Raw genomic sequence first — 22,082 nt, forward strand, 5'->3', positions numbered from 1 at the left:
GATTGACCCATGTTTATTGTGGGGTGGGAAAGCAGGCATGGATTTTCTTGTCTAGGGTTTTTTTTTTGTTTTTTTTTCCCGAACTGCAATTGCCTAAGTAATTAAGTGAGAGGTTAATGGCCATCAAATGTCCTGCTGCATTATAGTCACAGCTTCGATATAAAATAACTTTTCTCTTTTTGCATCTCAATATGGCAAAATCATTGGAGGGACAGGCAGAGAGCAGATTGGTTTTCCAGGCTCTAAACAATAACTACATAATGGTCTGAAATGAAAATGCAAGTTAAATATCATCATTTGAATAAAAAAAAGGGAGATGTAATGAACCCAGAGGCATCATCCATAGAAAAAAGTAATTTAAAATGTTCACTTAAAATATAGCCAGTTTGGGGAGGAAATGAGCAGAAAAAGGCTTATGGAGCAAACACATTTGAAAGTTAGATTGCATTAGATTTTATATATGTGTATGTATATGTATATTTATATACAATGTATGTGTGTATATATATATTTATAAATGTGTGTTGTAAAGTGACAAGTATGCTGGCAAAATGAATGAAATGGAAGATGGGATTAACCAAATTAATTTTTATGATCTGTGTAGCTTGCCAAATAATTCACTTGGCTGGATTATGGCATGGGGGAAAGGTTTGAAATGAATCGTTGAGTTCTGCTAAGCCTGTGATGATGGTTGATATTATGTGTTAACTTGGCTAAGCCATAGCACCCAGTTATTGACTCAAATGCTAGTCTAAGTGTTGCTATGAAGGAATTTTGAAGACATTGCCAACATCTACAATTAATTGACTTGAAGTAAAGATTACCTTTGATGGTGTGGGTGGGCCTCATCCAATCAGTTGAAGGTCTCAAGAGCAAAATCTGAGGTTCCCCAGAGAAGAAATTTTGCCTCAAAAGTTGAGCATCAATTCCTTCCAGATTTTCCAGCCTGCTGGCCCTATGAATTTCAGGCTTGCCATGCCCCACAACCACTTGAGCCAGTTCCTTAAAATAAATCTCTGTAAATCCTGTGTATGTATATATTTGTGTCTATCCTCCTCGTTCTGTTTCTTTAGAAAACCCTGGTTGATACAGTCTCAGGTAGGCTTCTTATACCAGGTAATTTTAATCTTCCTTGTATATTTCCTGATTTGAATCTGAATTTCCAGAGACCTCACTGGATTCATATTTAAATAATTTTAAATTCATTTAAACCCAAATATGAAATTATGGATGGAATTCTGAAGAAGGATTTTATTAGGAGGGAAAATAGCTGCGATAACACAATGCAATTCCATATTGTACTTTTTCTTCAGAGATCCAAATTTGGGATTTTTTTCCCCTTGAGGTTTGCTTTCTGATGTAGAAATGCAGGGCAGGCATTTTTGTGGTGATGTCATGTAGGCAACTTTTAGACGTTCTGTGCACAATGTTTAAGAGAATTATGGTATGGTCAAATGCAAATATATAGGAAGCCAGGAGTTTTGACTTCTGCTGGGGGTTTTGAATTCTTTGGTAGGAGACATTAAATGAAAACTGTTTCTCCACTCACAAAGCTTTTGACAGCAAATGTGTGGGTGCCCCACATCAAGCAGTTCTCCAGATTCTATGGGGACACCAACTGGGTGTGCTAAAATTTAATTCAATTCTGACAGTCACTGCCCAGAATAGTGCAGTCTTCATGGGTCAATGGCTCAGTCCCACAAGACTGCCCCTCACTACAGATGCCAACTGCAAATACTGGGTCCCCAGGTGACCCACACCTCTGTCTGACTTGGCTACAAACTGGGAATTCCTATACCCCCCCACCCCCAGTTCCCATAATTTGCTATAACAACTCACAGAACCCAGGGAAATACTTTATTTATGATTACCAATTACAGAGAATATTACAAAGGATACAAATGAAAAGCCAAATGAAGGAGGTATAGAGGGTGAAGTCCAGAAGGGTCCCAAGTGCAGGAGTTTTTGTCCCCATGGAGTTTGGGGTGCAGCATCCTCTCAGCTCATGGATGCATAAAGCAACCCAGAAGCTCTCCAGGCCCCTTCCAGCAGGGTTTCTGTGGAGATTCTATTATGTAGGCATGGTTGATAAGATAGAGCACTGGTGATTCTCTCAGTCTCCAGCACCTCCAACCCTGGTTAATTTCAGCAGAAAAGGAATTTATGGGCAGGACATCAGGAAGCAAAATGGGAAAACTGGAAACCTACATTCGGGGTATGGCCTGGAGCAGGGGGCTTTGGGCAGCCAGAACCGGTGGTCATCTACAGTTCCAGCCTGGTTAGCATCCCCTGATGCCCACTGGCTCTGGGGCCCAGGATGTGAGCTGTTGTCCATGGTCCTGGGATGGACTCTATGCTGCCCCCGCATTTTGTTTCTCTTGCTCCTGCTCCTGAATCACAAGTCCGGGCTGAAGCATCCGAGTGGCTGAGTTTAAGTCACCCTTCTGTTGCTTCAGGGGCAGTGGGAGAAAGTGAGTAGCCTTTGGGGCTTGACTTCATGGTAAGAAGTCCTTGCATCACGCCAATCCTCAAAGAAGAGCATTAGAAAAAAATCAGTGAAGAAAAACCAACAAACTTTCCCCCACCAGGGCTATATTACTGCGTTTAATCTTCCTAGCTGCTATTACTATATGTATTTTACAGATGAAGACATTGAGATTCAGAAAGGTTATGTGCCTTGCCTATGGTCACACAGCTAAAAAGTGGATAAAAAAAAAAAGGTGAATTCAAACTCCATGTACTGAACCACTCCAACAATTGCAATCTTAATTTTCATTCAGTATATTTAGGGAGACCCTTACATGATTAAAACTTCCCTGGTCTCCATGGTCTGCGAAACAATCTCAAACCCAGACAGCTCCTCTTCTAAAGGCTTTCCAACTATTTTTCAACTTGGCAATAGCATCTTCTCACCACATTGTTTAGAAAATCTCTTAACATTCAGCTGAGGATGTGTATGTATTTTTTGTTTCTGGATTAACAGTGTTCTGTGTGTTGCTGAGTTACCTCTTCGGTGTTTACGCAATGCTCAGGGCTTGCCAGTGCGCTGAGATGAGATTAGAAATTGTAAATCAAAGTCTAACTCTGCACCCCCAGAAACCGAGTCATCACAAGAAGGCCCTGCCCAAGCCCTAAAGCCACCTTCCTCCTCTCTTCTCCCACTGTGCTTTTACTGGATGTCTGCAAAATTCCAGGAGTAAGTTATTCTCACAAGCAGGTCTGAAAATTTACCAGATGGAGACAGTTGTGTTTAAAATTAATTCCCCTGAAATGTAAAATAGTGTTAATTAAAAAACAAGAAAAACCCATTCTGCATTTGCCTCCCATGTGATTTTTACCGCCCATTTGCTCATCCCTGGGTTTTTGGCATTGAGGGCGAGGCAGGTAAAGCCTGTGCAGGAGGCATGCGGGGCACACTCTGCAGGGTTTACGTTCTGAGGAGGCCTGATGCTTCCCCTGCTCACTTCTGAGAGGACAGCCTCAGGTCTACACATCTCTGCCTGATCAGATGTTCATATTTCCAACCCAAAGGGTGACTGCCCTGCCCACGTCTCAGCTTCGTTCGGAGCGCAGAGCACAGCAGTGAGCTCGCCGCAGGGCTGTGTCCCTGGTGGGGGTTCCCACGAGTGTCCCCCCCACAGCTGTGCTTCCCCAAGCCGATTTCACTGGCCCCTGACATCGGAATCACTGGGTGTTTGTTAAAATGCAGATGCCCAGGCCGGCTGGTACAGCTGCGTCAGAATCCTGCATCAGCGCCAAGTTCCGGGGTTGATTCGATGCCCAGGAGAGTTTCAGAATGATTGCTACTCATGAGTCAGTAAAGCTCTCATCGTTCTGCCATCCAGCCAGTCTCTCTCAGGCTGAGCTGAAATGTGTTATTTTAGGATAATTTTCCTGGGATATTAACGCTTAAGGATTCCCCCCCTTTGAATCCAATTTCACAAAGCCAATGGAATGATCTGAGTTCATGTAATTATCTAGAAGTCAGCCTCCGGCGCTCTCCTTGGAGATGGATGTGGGCGAAACTGTGAGTGGAAAACCCACTCTCTCCACCTCCAAGTAGCTCTCCGGCAGGTGTAAGAGTTCTGCGGGAAATCCGGCTCCTGTGTGTTGGAGAGCATGCGCTGTTTCACTCCCACTGTGTCCAGGCTGCCACGTCCCTTCTCTGGGGAAGCTCCTTCTTCTACCTTTCCGCAGCAGCCTGAGCCTCCTCTGCCCCTAAAAGCCCCAATCCTGCAGTTTGTGTGGAATCCTCTTATTTGTTTAATAGGAGATTCAATTTGTTTCAATGTAATATACATGTGTTATGTCTCTACCGTGTGTCAGCATCATGCAGGGCTTTGTGGGAAGAGGATGATTGAATAGATATAAAGGTAATAAAAAGAGGCCCCTGCTGCCTGGGAGCTGCTTACCAATTGGGAGAGACGTTGTTGCACCACTGAGCACAGTGCAAAGAAATAGAGTCAGTGCTCAGTGGAGGTACAAGTAACATTGGAGGGGGTTTCGTTCAGAGGAGGGAGGGCTGCTCACGCACGGGCAGTGCCATCACTGTGGGACAGGATGGAAGATGGTGACCGGATATCAAGGGCATTGTTGAGGGGAAGCAGGAGGGATGACCAACGTGGCAAACACTCTGTGCATAAAAGATGTCACTCTGCTTTTTTGTCCCAGGTTGTAGCTTATACATCTGAAGATAGTGGGACAAATGGGCTTTGAAAAGCTCAGTACCTGGAACCCGAGGTTGTTAAGTGAGTCCTATTCAGTGTGCAGCCAGCTCTGTTCACTAAAGCCCTGGGCCAGCTGGTCTCGGGTCTTTTCTGTCATTGTCATCAGTAACGAGCATGCTGTCCACAAATTCCAAGTGCTGACAAATGGGGAAAGTTTAATCACACCCTGGCTTAACCCTCTCATTTGCCATAAATCAAACTAGTTATCTAAAAATCACACGGCCCTCAAGTACTGAGTGTGCTTGGGGTCAGTGAGGTAGGATGTGCTCTGGGGTTGCAGAAGCAGCATGAACTCATCTCTGCCTCTGGAGCTTGGGGAGTGAGAGTGACACACACTCACACCACACATGGCCTTTCATTTACAGTGATGCTCCAAACCTCTAGTTGCTAGGTATTGGTCAGATTTCCTCTCTCTCTTTGGGACTTGTGTGCTCTGCCTTTTGTGGTGAAGTTTCTTGGTCCATTTCTACCTCCTTTGATGGTATAAGGTGCATTAACACACAGATGTGCAAATTCCATGATCCATGTAGGTGGCTTGTCTATCTGGAAAGAAACCAAAACATATCAGATTACATAGAAGTCCATTTCTGCAACCCTAGCAATCACACTATCAGGTGTTGGTTGGGGCTGACTCTAACCTTGTGATGTGTTTGAACTATACAAGGTATCCAACATGTGCTCACCTTTGCCAGTACCAAGCATTTGCAAACATTACAATATGCTTGTTTCAGTGAAGGGTATTTTGATTGCAAGTAACATGGAACTAACTAAAACTTACTCAAGTTAAAAAATGAATGCATTAACTAGGAATAGAAGTAAATCAACTAAACATAGTAAAGGCAATATATGAAAAGCTCACAGCTAACATAATACTCAATTGTGAGAGACTGAAAGCTTTTCCTCTAAGATCAGGAGTAAGATAAGGATGCTTGCTTTTGCCACTTCTGTTCAACATAAGTCAACTAGAAGTTCTAGCCAGAAATATTAGTCAAAAAAAAAAAAAAAAAAAAAGAAAGAAAAGAAAAGCCATTAAGATTGGACAGGAAGAAGTAAAATTGTTTGCAGGCAACATAAGTTTATGTGTAGAAAACCCTACAGACTGCATGCACACACCTGTTACAGCTAATAAGCAAATTAAACAAAGCTGCAAGATACAAAATCAACACATTAAAAAATCAGTTGCATTTTTGTATACTACTAATGAACAACCCTAGAAGGAATGGAGAAAACAATTCCATTTACAATACCATCAAAAAGAATAAAATACTTAGGAATAAATTTAACCAAGGAGGTGAAAGATGTACAACTGAAAACTACAAAACTTTGCTGAAGGAAATTAAAGAAGACATAGATGAGTGGAAAGACATCCCATGTTCATGGATTCGAAGACTTAATATTGCTCAGACGTCAGTAGTACCCCAGGTGATCTACACATTCAGTGTAATTCCTATTGAAATCCCAATGGTGGTTTTTTGTTTTGTCTTTTTTTTTTTAAATAGAAAAATCTATTCTAAAATTCATATGGAATCTCAAGGGACCTTAAAGAGTCAAAGAAGTACTAAAAAAGAACAAAGTTGGAGGTCTCACACATTCTGATTAAAAAAAAAAGCTGATTTCTTACAAAGTTTCAATAATCTAGTGTGACACTGGCACAAAGACATACATACAAACTAGTGCAGTAGAATAGAGAGCCTGGAAATCAACCCCATGTGTATGGCCAAATGATTTTTAGCAAAGCTACCAAGACCATTCAGTGAGGGAAAGGAAGTCTTTTCAACAAATGGTGTTGAGAAAACTGGATATCCACATGCAAAAAGATGAAATTGGGTCCTTATCTTACACCATATACAAAAATTAATCAAAGGGATCAAAGACCTAAATGTAAGGCCTGAAACTTTAATGCTTTTAGAAGAAAACATAAGGGAAAAGCCTCATAATGTTGGATTTGGTAATGATTTCTTGGATATGATACCACAGCAAAGGCAACAAAAGAAAAAATAGATAAATAGGACTACATTAAAATTAAAAATTTCTTTGCATCAAAGGACATAGTCGACAGAGTGAAAGGCAACATATGGAGTGGGAGAAAATATTTACAAATCATGTATCTTACAAGGGGTTAATAAAAAAAAAAACTCAATTAAAAAATGGGCCAAGGACTTGAATAGGCATTTCTCCCAAGAAGATACACAAATGGCCAATAAGCACATGACAAGATGTTCAATATCACTAATCACTAGGGAAATTAACATCAAAACCATAATGAGGTACTACCTCACACCCACTAGGACAACTACTATCAAAAGAAAACGAGTGTTGGTGAGATGTGGAGAAATTGGAACCCTTGTGCAATGTTGGTGGAAATGTAAAGTGGCACAGCCACTATAGAAGAAAACAGTATGATGACTCCTCAAAAAATTAAAAATAGAAATATCATATGATCCAGCAATTCTACTTCTCAATATATACCTAAAAGAATGGAAAGTAGGGTCTAAAAGAGGCATTTGTATGTCCCTGCTCATAGCGGCATTATTCACAATAGCCAAAAGGTGAAGAAATGCAAATGTCCATGGATGGACGAATGGAAAAACAAAATGAGGTGTATGCAAATAATGGAAAATGATTCAACCTTGAAAGGAAAGGAAGGGAATTCTGACACACGCTGCAACATGGATGAACCTTGAAGACATGATGCTCAATGAAATAGACAGTTACGAAAAGACAAACACTTGATCATTCCACTTACATGAAGTACTTGGAGTAGTCAGAACCATAGACAGAAATAGAATGGTGGCTGCCAAGGGCTGCGTGAGGAGGAGATGGGGAGTTGTGCTATGTGTGCAGTTTCAGTTCTGGAGATGCTGGTGGTAATGGTTGCACAACAATGTGAATGTACTTAATGCCAGTGAACTATACACTTAAAAATGGTCAAGATGGTAAATTTTATGTGCTTTTTACAACAACTAAAAACAAACAGAAGATTAATACATTTGTTTATGTAATACAGAATTCGGGAATAGATCTGGGCTTTTAAACAATGGCCTTGAGACTTGGAATCTCCCAGCCCTACTTCCTCTGTGTCGCTTATTCTCAGGGTGGTTCCAGCCATCCCAGCAGCTAAATTGGCCAGTGGCATCTCTGAGCTTACATGGTCCTCCTATCAACCAGTCTTAAGCATATAAAATATCGTGGGAGGACTCTGATTGGTTCTGCTTGGGCCACATGACCATCTTTGTGGCCAATCACGGTGGGCAGGGAAAGTAGACCTGAGTTACCCCTGTCGCTGTGGAGCAGGTGAGGTTGTGGAGTACACAAGGTCATCAGGTAGCAAGAAAGAAAGGATGTTCTCCCAAAGAAAGGGTGTTGGATAGACAACCCAAGACCTCTGTAATGTCTGGGTTCTATCTTCCAAAGTCATTTCCACCGTTTGATGCAGGGCATGAGCACTTTGCCTGAGTTATGAGACTGGCTTTCTTCCAATTCCACCCTCCTTTTTTTTTCAAGTGACTGCAGCCCTCCAGAGGGTCTCCAGGTTCATGGCACACCTACCTCCCAGAGGAGAGGGGTTTCTACCGAAAGTCCCAGCACTGGCTTTGCGCCTGGGTGTGGTTCTGAACAGGACAGGACAGGCACTCTCCTGATGGTCCGACTGATTTTTCAGCTTCAATCCTGTTAACCTAATGCTACCTCTCAGGACATTGAATAATGCCCACCACAGTCTTACATCTACGCACTTAATTTCCATTTGAGAGATTTATGTGTGAGGTTGGATACATTATTACCCTTGTGTAGACAGTCAGCAGTGTTTGTGAATTAAGATTGATTACATGGGCAGCCACCTACACAAATTGCTTAAAAGTCGTTAATTTGTGGTTGGCATTAACATGTTTGATGGATGTCATCAGATACCAATCAGAAAGAACTCTCAGCTCATTTCAGGGAGGGTGGGGGTCTATTGCTCCTAGCATTTCTGCATGATAGATTACCCAGTGAGGAGTTTTCCCCCAAGTGTGGTCCCCTCTACTACGCACTTTCCAGGGACCTGAAGAACTGGTTTAAAATACAGATTCCTGAGATTTACCCAGATAAAGGGAATCAGACTCTCTGGAGATGGAACCCAGGAGTCTGTATTTTTATCAAGCTTCCCCAGTGAAGTTTGAGGGCTCTCCTCTGGAGTTTCCTTATACTGTTCTGTGTGTCTATTTCACAGGGTAGCAAAATGCAAGAGGAAGCTTTTTTCATACACTGAGAGACCAAGAAATTGTTTTGCTGAGTGCATAGCCAGGCGATTGCAAAATCATGGAATGAGGAAGAGCAGAGAGCTTTTTGGCATTTGCTTTTTCTCAGTTGTCTTTAGCTCAAAAAAATCCTTATGCCAAAGTGGTACATTTTGGGGTGGCATATTCTGATCTTCTGCAAGGGCTCTCTGTCGTTCTCTCTCAGCCCCAACTCTTGAATTTTCTCTCTGAACTCCTTTGACCAGAGACAATCTGGTGAGCATCACTCCCCCATTCCCTGCTTCCTAAGAGACTGTGCTTGAATTGGGTTTCTGGAGCAGGTGACATTAAAGTACACACCAGAACTCATATTCTGCATGGATTTTAGACATCTCTCGATCTTAGCAATCATCCCTGGGGTAGTGCCTCTGCACCCTTTGACTTTTTTTGTTCATTTCAGACGCTGCCAATCAATCTCTGCACTTTCTCCTACCAGGCTTGGATGCAGCTTCACAATCCTTTTCAATATAATATCGAGTTTTGATTGATTTACAGTGAAGCTTATTTATACCCTAGATCTAACCAAACTTCAGCTTTTACTTTTGGAGAAGTGTAGGCTCAGGGAGGAAAGGTGATTTGTGCAAGGCCCAGAGCTAGGTCTGGGAATACCAGTACCCTGGCTGTAAACAGAGGTTTTTTTCCTTGCCTTAGTGAACGGTCAGTGTGTAATCATATTTTCCAGAAATGTTGGAATTGGAGCATACATTTTAACAGCTAAAATATAAATTTGTGTGGAATATAATTTTTTTCCTATATGAGTGAATATTTCTTAAGTGTTATGGGAATTGTGAAGGACTGAGTATGTAAATAACCATTCTTAAGTGGCAAGTCTGAGCACTGACAACCTGCTGACTCCCAAGAATAATTAGCAGATTAGTAGATTTCGCACGACCCCTAACTTAGAGGTGTAGCCAGTGGTTCATGTACTTCGCCAAAAAAGGGGACACAAGATAGCTCAATTCGCAAATACTCAAGTACCTGGCATTTGCAAAGAATAGGGTACATATCACTTTGTTGAACCCTCATCTGCCACACCATATGCCAACATGCCCTCATGGGTACCCTTGCTATTATTCCCATTGAATTTACAGTTCTCACAACGGGGAGCTACATTGTTAGAGCCACTAACCAAAAAAGATGCAGTGTCATGTCCAAAATGGCAAAATGACTGAGTTCAACAGAGAAATCAGAGGTCTGTAGAAAGACCTCTCATTCCTAATGCAGTCCAGTGGGCTTCCAGCTCTCATATGGAATGCTGCTTTGTCTGCTCTCCATCAGTATCAGACATCAGAAGGAGGACTTTAGAATAAATCAGTGGAGGAGAGTCCTGTCGGTGGTGGCAGGAAGTTGTAGTTGAGAATCCTGCCACGTGCCCAATATAGCAGTCCTTCCTCCTCATCTAATCCGTTCCCCCACTCTCCCTCTCTCCATAGTTGTTATTTCTTTGCCAAGCCCTCAAGCTGGATTAATTTATAACTTTAATAACGTGGTAAAGAACCTGGAGTTTTTTTGCCTGGAGAAGGTATATAAAATAGGTTTTATCATTTTCTCTTGTGCTTCCCCCATAAGCAGCCCATCTGCTTACTCATCGTTGCTGTTGGAATTTTAGCCTTTGCGTTGGAAAGAGCTCAGATTAATTAGAACTTCAGGGATAATTAAGTGTATAAAATGCATGTTTGTTGCTTTTTGAGTGAAAGCAGTAAGAAGAAGAGAAAACTGGAAAATGGGGAGAAATATTCTAGAAAATTAACTCAAAGTAGATCTCTTAAAGATTCTGTGGGGATAGGGGGCACCTGGCTGGCTCAGTTGGTAGAGCGTGCAACTCTTGATCTTGGGGTCGTGAGTTCAAGCCCCACGTCACGTGTAAAGATTACTTAAAAAAATGTATTAAAAAAAAACCCAAATTCTGTAGGGATATATTTTTTTTAAAGATTTTTATTTATTTATTTGACAGAGAGAGAGAGAGATAGCGAGAGCAGGAACACAAGCAGGGGGAGTGGGAAAGGGAGAAGCAGGCTTCCTGCCGAGCAGGGAGCCCGATGTGGGACTCGATCCCAGGACCCTGGGATCATGACCTGAGCCAAAGGCAGACGCTTAATGACTGAGCCACCCAGGAGCCCTGTAGGGATATTAAATACAGTTTCCCAAGGCAACTTCTGAATAAGAAAAATAGAACAGATTACATCAATTTCAAAAAATAATCTTCTTGCCAAAGAAAACATAATTTCTGTCTTTATTTTTATTCTTAGATTTCCAATAAAATGTCATATATATGTACACATATATGTATCTCTCTATATATAGGTATATATGTATATATATATGGCATTTTATTTATATATATACACTGAGAGACCAACTGGGAACAATTTGTAGGCTAAGGCAGTTAAGATCTTACAGATAGTCTGTTAAGATTTAAAATTCACATATGGCAGAGATATGTTAATAAATATAAGTGGATTCTTTATTTGGGCTTGAATAAATTGGAAGAATATAGAATTAAAATTGGAAAACTTTGCTTTTTGTTCTTTTTAGATCAAATTCAGACTTGCTCTGAATTGAGCACTGAGTAGTCCCATAATGTATATATTAGTTCATGCCTTACAAATTGCTTTCCTATCTGCTATAGCCTTGGATGTTTCTGCAATTCTAGTCATGTAATATAGTGATTATTTAATTATCTACATATTCTGGATGAGGAAACAGTGCTCTAGAGAAGCTGATGACTGTTTAGTATGAAGCAGCCAATGTGGCAAGGCTGGATGAATCCAGATCATCATCACATTTGTTTGTTAGTGTTGAGTATTGAGTGTAGGTTCTAGGTTGGGCACCAGTCTGGGCACAGGGGCCAAAGGCAGTAGAAACAGTCCCTAGCTCCAGGGAGCCCTCAACAACAGAAGTTCAGAGTATACAAACTATGTGAAACTGTTGGATTGGGGAGGATTTGTGGATTGATTCTATCTAAGAGGTGCCAAAGGTCCTGTAATGCCTCCCAGAGTGATAGTCCACCTGGGGGTTGATGATAAGCAGGATTGATGGGGTGGGGAATTCAAGGATGGAGGGCAGAGATCCACATGCCCAGTGGGTGGGAAGGCACAAATTGTCCAATGTGGCTCAACCCACAGTTTTGTGCTTTTTGAACACTTTTATTCACCAAAAGATGAAATTATTATTGAAATTTGGTTTTATTTTGTTGCAAACCATACAATGGGACTGGAAATCCCTAAGAATTGGGATTTCTTATTGATTTCAGAAAGACTAATTCTCATGGGTCCCAGCTGTATAGTTAGACTCCTGGCTCTTACGGATGCTGTCAATGAAGAAAAGTTGTCTTTTTGCAAAGTTTCAGTTCAGGTTATGCATGACTTTCTTTGACATAAAAAGGTAAAAATCAATCCAAGAAGAATATTGGCAACTCAAATCTGTCCTTTTCGTTAGCATATCCGTTTGAATAATATGTATTTACAGATTGTTTTGTGACAGGACCACAAAAAATGCTATACATGATATTCTTAAATTGTAATGAAATTGCCGTCAAGTTTTTCGGGTTCAATATTTCCTGAGCAGCAGGTGATAACATTCAGAAGATCAGTATATGTAGTTTTTCGGGGCTCTGCTGGAGTGATTGATAGTTTGGACTCGATTTGAATTGGAAAAGAGGAACAAGGCAAGATCAATTACAGGTGAACTTGGACTTCATTACTGCAGGGCAATCACTAATGCAGCACTCTTCTCTGAACATATGTGAAGGCAAGGGCTGGGGGCAGAGAGTGAGGAAGACATGGTCTGGGCCACTGGGCTGCCCATGCACAAACAGTGCTTGCAGTGAGGATGCCTTCTTTTTTTTTTTTTAAGAGAGAGAGAGCATGCGCCTGCAAGTGGGGGTGGTGGGGAGGGGCAGAAGGAGAGGAAGGGAGAGAATCTTAAGCAGACTCCACATTCAGCGCAGAGCCCCACACAGGGCTCCATCTCACAACCCTTACATCATGACCTGAGCTGATCAAGAGTCCAACACTTAACCAACTGAGCCACCCCGGTGCCCCAAAGTGAGGATGTCTTCTAATTGAACCAATACCACAATGTAGATTCCTGGCCTTCATAGCAGCTTCATTTGGTTATTTTTCTGGTTACCAAAGTCTGTATCCTCACTGCTAAAAAATTAATGTATTATGAAATGTCTGACTTGCCACATGAGGGTTCTCTGGAATCGTTTCCCTTCTCCCTCATCTCTGAGGAAAACCACCATCAACAGTTGGGTATTCTTCTTGGGCTTGTTTTTGGCTCACTCACCACTTATTTATTAACAGAGAAAATCAAGTACCATATTTTGAACTTGGTTGATAATTTAATATCTCTGTGTATTAAAACAACCACCACCACCACCTCCATGGGCCTGGGCCCGCCCTGCCATCTGGCCGTGTCTCTGGCCAGCAGCTGGCCTTGTCCTCGCATCCACAGTCCCCCGGTAAGGGCTTGTTCAGGTACCAAAATAGCATCGTTGCAGGGGTAGTGTTTTCCTCAGAAACGGAAGCCACTTAAAAGCCCTGAGCACCAGACAAGAGGCTCGCTCAGGGGCTGGCTTATTCTTGCTGCGTGTGCCTTCTGAACTGGAAACTTGTCTGGGTGTTTTGGGGGATCTTCTTGCTCAAGGGGACTGAATGGCAAAGTGGGTCAGAATATGCCTTCCAGGGTTGGGTGGCATCCATGTTTCTTCACCTCACTAAGCCTCCATTGCCTTGTTTGTAAATGGAAGTGGTAATAGTACCTCTGTTATAAAATTGTTTTTGTGGGGATTAAATGAAATCCTTTACGTAGAGCACTAGCCCGGTGTCTGGGATATTGTAAGCGCCCATAAACGACAGAGCCTCTTGCTAGGTGTGCAGGCTCAGGAGGACAGGGACTGGTTGTCTTTTTCCTTCTGTATCTCTAGTGCTCGGTCCATGGAAGATTCTGGCATAAATATTTGTGAAGAAATGAATTCCCACTTGTTGCCTCCATTGTCCCCACTGACGAGGCCAGTCCTTCAAACTGGAAAGAGAATCCAGAAAGGAAGTTGGAAGGTCAGAGAAAAGTCATTAACTAGTCTTCTGGAAGTAGAAAGTCGGAGCTTGCTGCCCAAACTGGGCAGCTGCCACACAGGTCCCTCTGCTGAAGGGGGACCTCCAAGGAGGCCAGGGGTGAAGTCTGTGGCCATCTTTCTCTCTGTCTGAGGTGGGTCTAGGTGTATCGTTGTCAGCAGGTTGGCATTTAGGACGAAGAGCTGGGTGTGTTCTGAGGGGAGAAAAAGAACAAGCTAGAATCCCCCCACACTTCAGCATGTTTCCACCTCGCCTCACCATGACAACCTTCTGAAAGCAATGGCTGTTGCTTCACTCCTACCTTAGATCTTCAGCAAATGTCTCCTCTGGGTAGCTCTCCACAGGATCTATAAATGCGGTCCCAGCTCAGCCAAGTGGACTCAGTCAATGAACCACTATCTGAAACCGATTCCTGTCTCTGTCAGGATAACACACAGCACTTCTGTCATCCGGCTGCTAATGAATCCCATGGTTTTCTCCCAGAGCGTTCCAACAGCCAGCTATGCCCTGCTAGATCTCTTCACCCTATGAATGGAAGGGCCCACTGCCCAGGAGAGATATGCGCAGACATCCATTGTATGGGGCCACCACTGAGTATAACGTTGCTGAAGCTTATTAGCTGTTATAGTAGGCAAGGTCTTCTGGGATTTCTCTAGCCTATAATTGGCTTTTACTGTTGTGGGTTCTGTGAGTGTCAGAAATAATGAGATGACATTTGGATCTGATGTGGCATCATTAGAGGACTGGTAATGCAGATTATGAACATGCGTTCACATAAGGGAGAAGAATAAATCAAGAGGGAAAATGCTTGGGCAGTCATGAGGGTTGTGTCCAAATATATACTCTTTTGGTGTATATTAACGCCAGCAATTAATAACCCACGGCCCCATCCTCCAGGGGCTTGTAGGTCCCTAGCTAAAATAACATTTCTCAGGCCTTCGAGAAACCCCTGGTGAGGGGCTTTGTGAGCGAGTCTGAAGATCATCTGTGCCCTGCACAGGGTTGGATGGGATGCAGATTAGTCCAAAAGGAGAGGGAAGCAGGGCATGTGATAGCCCACCTTGTCAAAATGGAAATATCCTGGGCACAGTTTTATATGGCTCTACACGATTCCAGTGATACTATGGTTTTTGAAAAAAATCACTTAGCAATTTATAACAGTCATTAAATTGCTATGCCTTATGGGTGAGTGGCCTTATCCTCCACCCCCCCCCTCAGAAATACTGCAAGCTATATATTTTACCACACTCAGGAACAAACCGATGCAAATGTTTGTCTCCAGATATAGAAATCCTTTCCTCATGCACCGAGTATTTATGAGAGTTTGTACAGCTCTGCCCATTATAAAATTCAGAAGCATTAGTGCCATTGCTCATAGGTAGCAGGTGATCAGAAGGGAAGGGGGGGCAGTGCTGGTGGGCTGCCTGTTACGTGCCAACCTTTCCTACAAACAGTCGGAATGTCAACCCAGGTCTTGTAGTTTCAAACATCATATCTTTTATCCCCAACTCCTTATCCCAAGCCAGTGTGTTTAATACCCCAATGATGGCCACATACCTCATGCTTTAGGAGAGGGTGGGGTGTCTGTCAGTGCTGTCCCTGTCTGTCCCTGTCTGCCTCCATCTGTCCCAATATAGCTTTCTGTCTCTGCCCACTTTGTCCGAAACTCTCTCCTTACCTTAATTTTTTTTATATTGAAGGGAAATATACATGCAGAAAAGTGCCCATATCATAAGTGCTCAGCTGAGAGAATTCTCATAAACTCAAATCAGCATCCTAGGAGCGCCTTCATGCCTGGTTCTAATCGCTGCCTCTCTCCAAGGGCAGCCATGCCCCTAATTTCTAACAGCATAGATGCATTTGCCTGTTTTCACAGTTTAAATGAACAGAATCCTGTGGCTTCTTCCACTTGACATTTTGTTTGTGAGGCTTATCTACATTGCGTGTAGTTGAAAACTCATTCTCATCGCTGGGCACTGTTTCATTGTGTGCAAATACCGTGGTTTATTTATCCATTCTGCCACCAATGGGCATTGGGAAGTTTCCAATTTGGGGCTATTATGGGAAGTGCTCCTGGGAACATTCTAGAAGACGTCTTCTGTTAAGCATACACCCCTATTTCTGTTGTGCATAATTTAGAATAAGAAATGTTAGCTTCCCTTTACTTTAATTGTAAATTTTACCTGCCCTTCAACCATCTCAACCTTCACTGAAGTAGAGAGGGAGACTGAGTGGTGCTTAGGCCATAAACTCAGGTGTATAAGAAATACCACTGAAGTTTTAAAAATTTAAACCTAAGTTTTAGCTCCAAGTCCTTGTACTACCAGACTAGGGGAATCCCATCTCAGTTGTTGTGGGATTACCCCCACACCCCGTGGTGGCTGTGACCAGAGCTGGGAAAGGGAAAGTGTCTCCAGCCGCTGTCTGTCCCTCTGCTGAGCAGCTCATCCTTCAGAATGAGGGGCCGTTCTGTGCTGTGCTAGGGGCGGGAGCTGTGGGGAGCCTGGGACCCTCGATGCCTCTGAGCATATCCTTTGGGTCCTCTCTGGGTCCGGCTGTCTCTGGGGTGTGGGAAGAGGGGAGGCCAGATCCCTGCTGCTCTCCTTCCCATCTCAGGGAAGTCTCTTCTTCAATGGGAAGACCCTCCCTGCACCACCCTGCTTCTTGGAGCCCCACTACATCTTCCGCCAGCTCTGTCCAACATTGGGCTCAGGATTTGGAAAACAAAAGCCAAGAAGTTTTAGGCTAGTGGCTTTCTGCCTGGCGTATTCCTCCCCTGAAGCAATGAAACGTAGAATCTGCTTCAATAGGGGAAGGGCAACAAATGAGGAGAAGAATAGAAATCATCTTAAAGTATCACAGTCTGCTTGACTAAGATGTTGGGAGCATGATGGCCATAGACACATGTGACCTGTGCGTTAACAGTTGACATGATCTCCTGTCTGTGGCCTAAGGGGTCCAGCCCAGAGAGTGGGTGGAAGTCCACACCACGGAAAAGGCCCACCTGCCACTAATGAATTACAATTCATTACAGTGCAGTTTCTATAGGGTGATTTCTAGTTTTCAATCAGCAGAGTGAGTTTCATTCTTTCCATGGAGGGAAAAGCAATCTAGACCTTTTTGGGTAGAGACTTGAAGAAAACACCAAAATCTTATGGCCATGACTGGTTGTGCCAAGAGCTGGAACAATCCTAGAATAGAGATTGACAAAGACCCTCAAGAGATACCTGATGTGATTATATTACGTAAGGAATTCAAACCTCAGATTGTTTCCAAAAATCCAAATATTTTAAATGGATATTAATTTAATTTAAATTATCTGGAATAATGAACTCAAAATTTCTCCTCAAAGCATAGTCTTTTTTTTTTTTTTTTATGAAACATCTCACTTATGAGAAGTAGAATTAAATCAATAGATTTTTCAGGAATATGACACATCATTCTTTTTCCTTTTCTCCTCTTGACAAATGAACTTAAAGGTGATATACATAAATGTGGGGTTTTTTTTTTGCTTGTAGGCATTTAAAATACATTTTTCTTGTGTAAGTCAAATGAAACATTACATATTAATTTGTACAGTAAGATTTATTGAGATTTCTGGAGCTGTTAGGAGTTTTCAAATATGTGCTTAAAACTTCTGGGTCATTTCTGTGATTTATTGTGAGGTAATACATAAATACACATTTAGGTGCCCGTTAAGAATAGATTTGAGTCCCATAATATGGAAATTACTCAGCTCTTCATACTTCATAATACATCACATTAGCTGGCAGGATGGAGCCATTATGATATTAACATAGATTTCAGGGTAATAGAAATATACTTACAGGAAGGTTAAAAGAACAAGATCCTCTTCTAATGGCTCTTTGAGCCACTTGCAATAAGATAATGCTTTGTTGGCATATTTGTAAAAATTTGAATAATAAGATGGTAAGATTTTTTAAATATTGATTTCTGAGTACTACTTTAAAATACCATTTCTCGTAAAATATTAAAAAATGGAAGCATTCAAAATCGCCAGATGGGGCTGTGTTTCCTCTTCCATTTTGAAGATGACTAGGGGTCTGTGAAACATTACGTTGAGGAAGGCTCTCAGAGAGCCTGTTAAGGAAGATCTCTTCTGCCTTTCCGGGGGTGGATGGGTGTCGGCAGGAAATTGGCAACTGCACCTCCGGAAGTTGTGTGGAAAAAATGGCGTGGCATGCAGAGCAAAGACTGATGGGCCACTTGGCTAGAATAGGAACAGCAGAGCGGAAGAATTTTGCCCTGAGGGTCTACTAAAGCTCTAATAGTCTGCTGGTTCACATTTCATTTCAGTTTTTACCACGTCGGTCATGTTAGCACTATTCCTGTAGCTGAAGTCTTTTGCAGCGAGTCTCCACAAAAGTCTCTTCATTGTGGTTGAAGCAATGGGTAAAGCAATGCAGAAATAGAGGCAAACACCCTGGGATAATTGCGGATTCCTCACTCCCTCTGCCAGGTTCAAAACCATCTAAAGATTGGAGTTACTGGGACCCAAGCTCTGCTGGGTCTTGAGCACATATTTAATAGTTTCACACAACATCTCATTGGTTAAAAACAATCCTTGGGGGGCACCTGGGTGGCTCAGTGGGTTAAGCATCTGATTCTTGATTTCGGCTCAGGTCATGATCTCAGGGTCATGAGGTCGAGCCCTGTGTCAGGCTCTGCACTCAGCATGATGTCTGCTTGAGATTCTCTCTCTCCTTCTCCCTCTGCTCCTCCCCCTGCTGGCGCACGCGCGGCACACACACACACACACACACACACACACACACACACACACTTTCTCTCTTTCAAATAAGTAAATCTTAAAAAAAATCCAATCCTTTGTATTTATGATATTTTTTTCTTTCCCAGAGGGCTTGAGATGATAAAATATGTTGACTTCCTCCTGGCAGCTGGGAGCACCTACAGTGGTTCTTGGCTTTGGATGTACGTTGGCATCATTTAAAGATGTTTGGATAAACAAGTAGCAGTATGCATCCACACCTCCAAACCTATTGAATGAGAACCCTCCAGACCAAGTCTTGACTAACCTGAACTGAGAAATGAGGCCGGGCATCTCCCACTCCTTTCCCCAAAGTCTAGGGCCCTGAGTTGCTTCTCTGGAATTCACCTTCTAACAAACTACTCCCAGGAGGCCATTTCCCTGGGTGTGTTTAGCTGAGTGGGAGGCACAGTGTGGAGAAAATAAGATTGAGCTGAGGTTGGTCTCTGACATTGGCGGTGCTCATCTGACTTTCTGGACTCTCTGAGGCCCGTGGAGAGAAACGGGCTATGGGGAGAGAATGGAGCAATGAGGGGCGTGCATGGCATGGCTTTGGGTGGGAGCCATGACAACCCAAAGAGAAGAGAGGATGTCTGCTCCACCTATGCTGGTGTACAGCAGGGCTTTGGAGCAGGAAAACACCCCACTCTGGCCAGACAAGGCTGGCGGCACTGGGAAAATGGAGTGTCTACTCCTTTGACTCCAGCATTAGGGTCAGTGCTGCAGGACAGAAGAGAGGGCAAGAGTTATCCTGAGCCTATGTGAAGACTCCCTGGTGACTCTTCAAAGTAGGAGTGTGGGGGGGTGGTGGGGTGGGTGCATGTGTGTGAATGTACACATGCATTTCTCAAGGGGCTGGAGGTCCTGCATCATGCACATGGGAAAAGGGCCAGGGATACCTGGGCTGATGCCCTTCCTGTGACCCTTCACTGTAGCCGTAGGCTGGGATGCTGGGGTCACATGTTGATCCAGCCTTGGCTCCCATGTCATCTCTGGGGTGGACAAGGTCCACAGTGACTAAGGGGTGAAGTAAAGAAACCATTAGCATTTATACCTATCTTTGGAGTCTAGTAAGTCCATGTTCCATAAAATGCATATAGATCCCAAGTCTCAATGCTACACTTTACCTAAGATCTGACTCTCTCGTCCACCAGCAGCCATACAAAATAATCTTCTCTAAAGACCGGATCAAATATTGCTTTCTTTGGATAGTCTTCCTTGATCTCCAGCAGCTACAAATCTATCTTCCTCTTCTTGGTTTGTGGGGCACATCATTTTATGGTTCTCTTGTTGGAGTTTACTGCTTTCTTCTCTGGGTAACTGCTAATCACATTTGTATGTGAGACATGCAGTAGACACTCATCATTTATAGTCTTCCATTTTCCCAGCAGATGGAAACTCCTTGAGTGCAGAGCCCAGTTGTTGTAGCCCATTCAGATTGCTACAACAGAATACCATAGAGTGCATGGCTTAACCAACAAACACTTATTTCTCACAGTTTTGGAGGTTGGGAGGTCCAACAGCAAGATGCCAATAGGTTTGCTATCTAGTGAGGACATGCTTCCTAGTTCATAGATGACCATCCTCTGGCTGTGTCCTCATATGGAAGAAGGGGTGAGGGGGCTCCCTGGGGTTCCTATTTTAAGGGCAAAAATTCTACTCATGAGAGCTTCACACTCATGACCTAATCACCTTCCAAAGGCCCCATCTCCTAATGCCATCATATTGGGTGTTTGGATTTAACATAAGAATCTGGGATGGGGGGGACAAACATGCAGTCTATGACACCCACTCTTAGCTCTCCTACAAGTCATGGGCTGAACATGAATGGCTAACCCCCAAATCCTTCCTGCTGAACTTCCATGGGCATTTTGTTTGGAAAAATAAGCCTCACAAAGAGGCTCTTATTACTGTTTCTAAGAGTCATTCTTGTTTAACATGTTTTGGTTTGAGCATCTGTAGGGGTCTTTTCTGAGTATGCTTTGTATCCCCCGAGCCAGTAAACATGGAGCATAATGCTCCAGGCCATTCACACAGCGGTTCACCATGTGTGGAATTCTCTGCTGGCTGATTGAATTAAGTAAATATTTAGGGTTTTGAGGAACGTATCCTCACTAGGTACCCCAAACAAGTAGACTAGACAAGCAATTCCCGACTTCTAGGGAACTGAGAAACACCCTATTTTAATGGCAAAAACTTGCACAGATTTTCACTCTATGATGGTTGTACTTTTTAGAATCTGTTAATTGAGCACATATATAATGACAAAATGCAATGGATAATTTGAGGAATATTTTATGTTTTTTTTCTTTTTTTTATTATGTTCAATTAGCCAACATATAGTTCATAACTAGTTTTTGATGTAGTGTTCAACAATTCATTAGTTGCGTATAACACCCGGTTCTCAAGCAGGTTAGTCTTAACGGCACCTACAGGCATATATCTGGTGTCATTTTTATTTTTTATGGCAACTAAATAAAGATAAAAACGTCAGTGCTTGTTGCCATGTGCTTTCATGGAGTCTTTGAAATTGTTCCTTTCCCCCCACGATGTGTGGCCCATGGATTGTCAGTCACTGCACTAAACTGTCCTTTTGATTAAACCTCATGGTCGAGGAACAGCACTGTGACGGATCTAACCAAGAGGAGAACCCACAACCTCCGAGCTTCCTCCAGTTGCTTTACTTTTTGTGTGTAAGTACAGCTTAGAGCCAGCCTGTCTGCAAAAAAAAAAAGGTGAGATGGTTATATCTGTTTGAAGATAAATCTCACCAGCGGTATCATGCAGCTTAAAGCCAGACTAGGAACAGTGCCTTGCCCCCATCACCACCCCCCCACCATCCTGCAACTGGAACTTTCTTTGATCTGCTCTAGGATGCACTCTTTACCTCTCCCACCCATCCAACCTTTTGACCAGCCAACAAATCACTGGGGCTGTAAAAAGGAAACCTGATATTTATTCCTCCAAATTAGAATGAAGGGGAACTATAGATAGTCTTATGTACATAGAGTATTGTAAAAGAAGCTGCCCAAAGCTCATTTGTTTATTGAGTCTGATGGGGATCATAGAGGTCAATGTTGGACGAGTCAGAGGTCCTAGGGGTACTTTACGGGCATCAATCTTTTCTTTCCAGTTGGACTTGACAGATTGGAAAAGGGGAAGTATGTCACAAACATGGCAAGATTCTGAGCATCCAAGTGGTTGTTGTCCA

This window comes from Phoca vitulina, unplaced genomic scaffold, assembly GCF_004348235.1.
Source record: "Phoca vitulina isolate PV1807 unplaced genomic scaffold, GSC_HSeal_1.0 scaffold28, whole genome shotgun sequence".
NCBI lineage: Eukaryota > Metazoa > Chordata > Mammalia > Carnivora > Phocidae > Phoca > Phoca vitulina.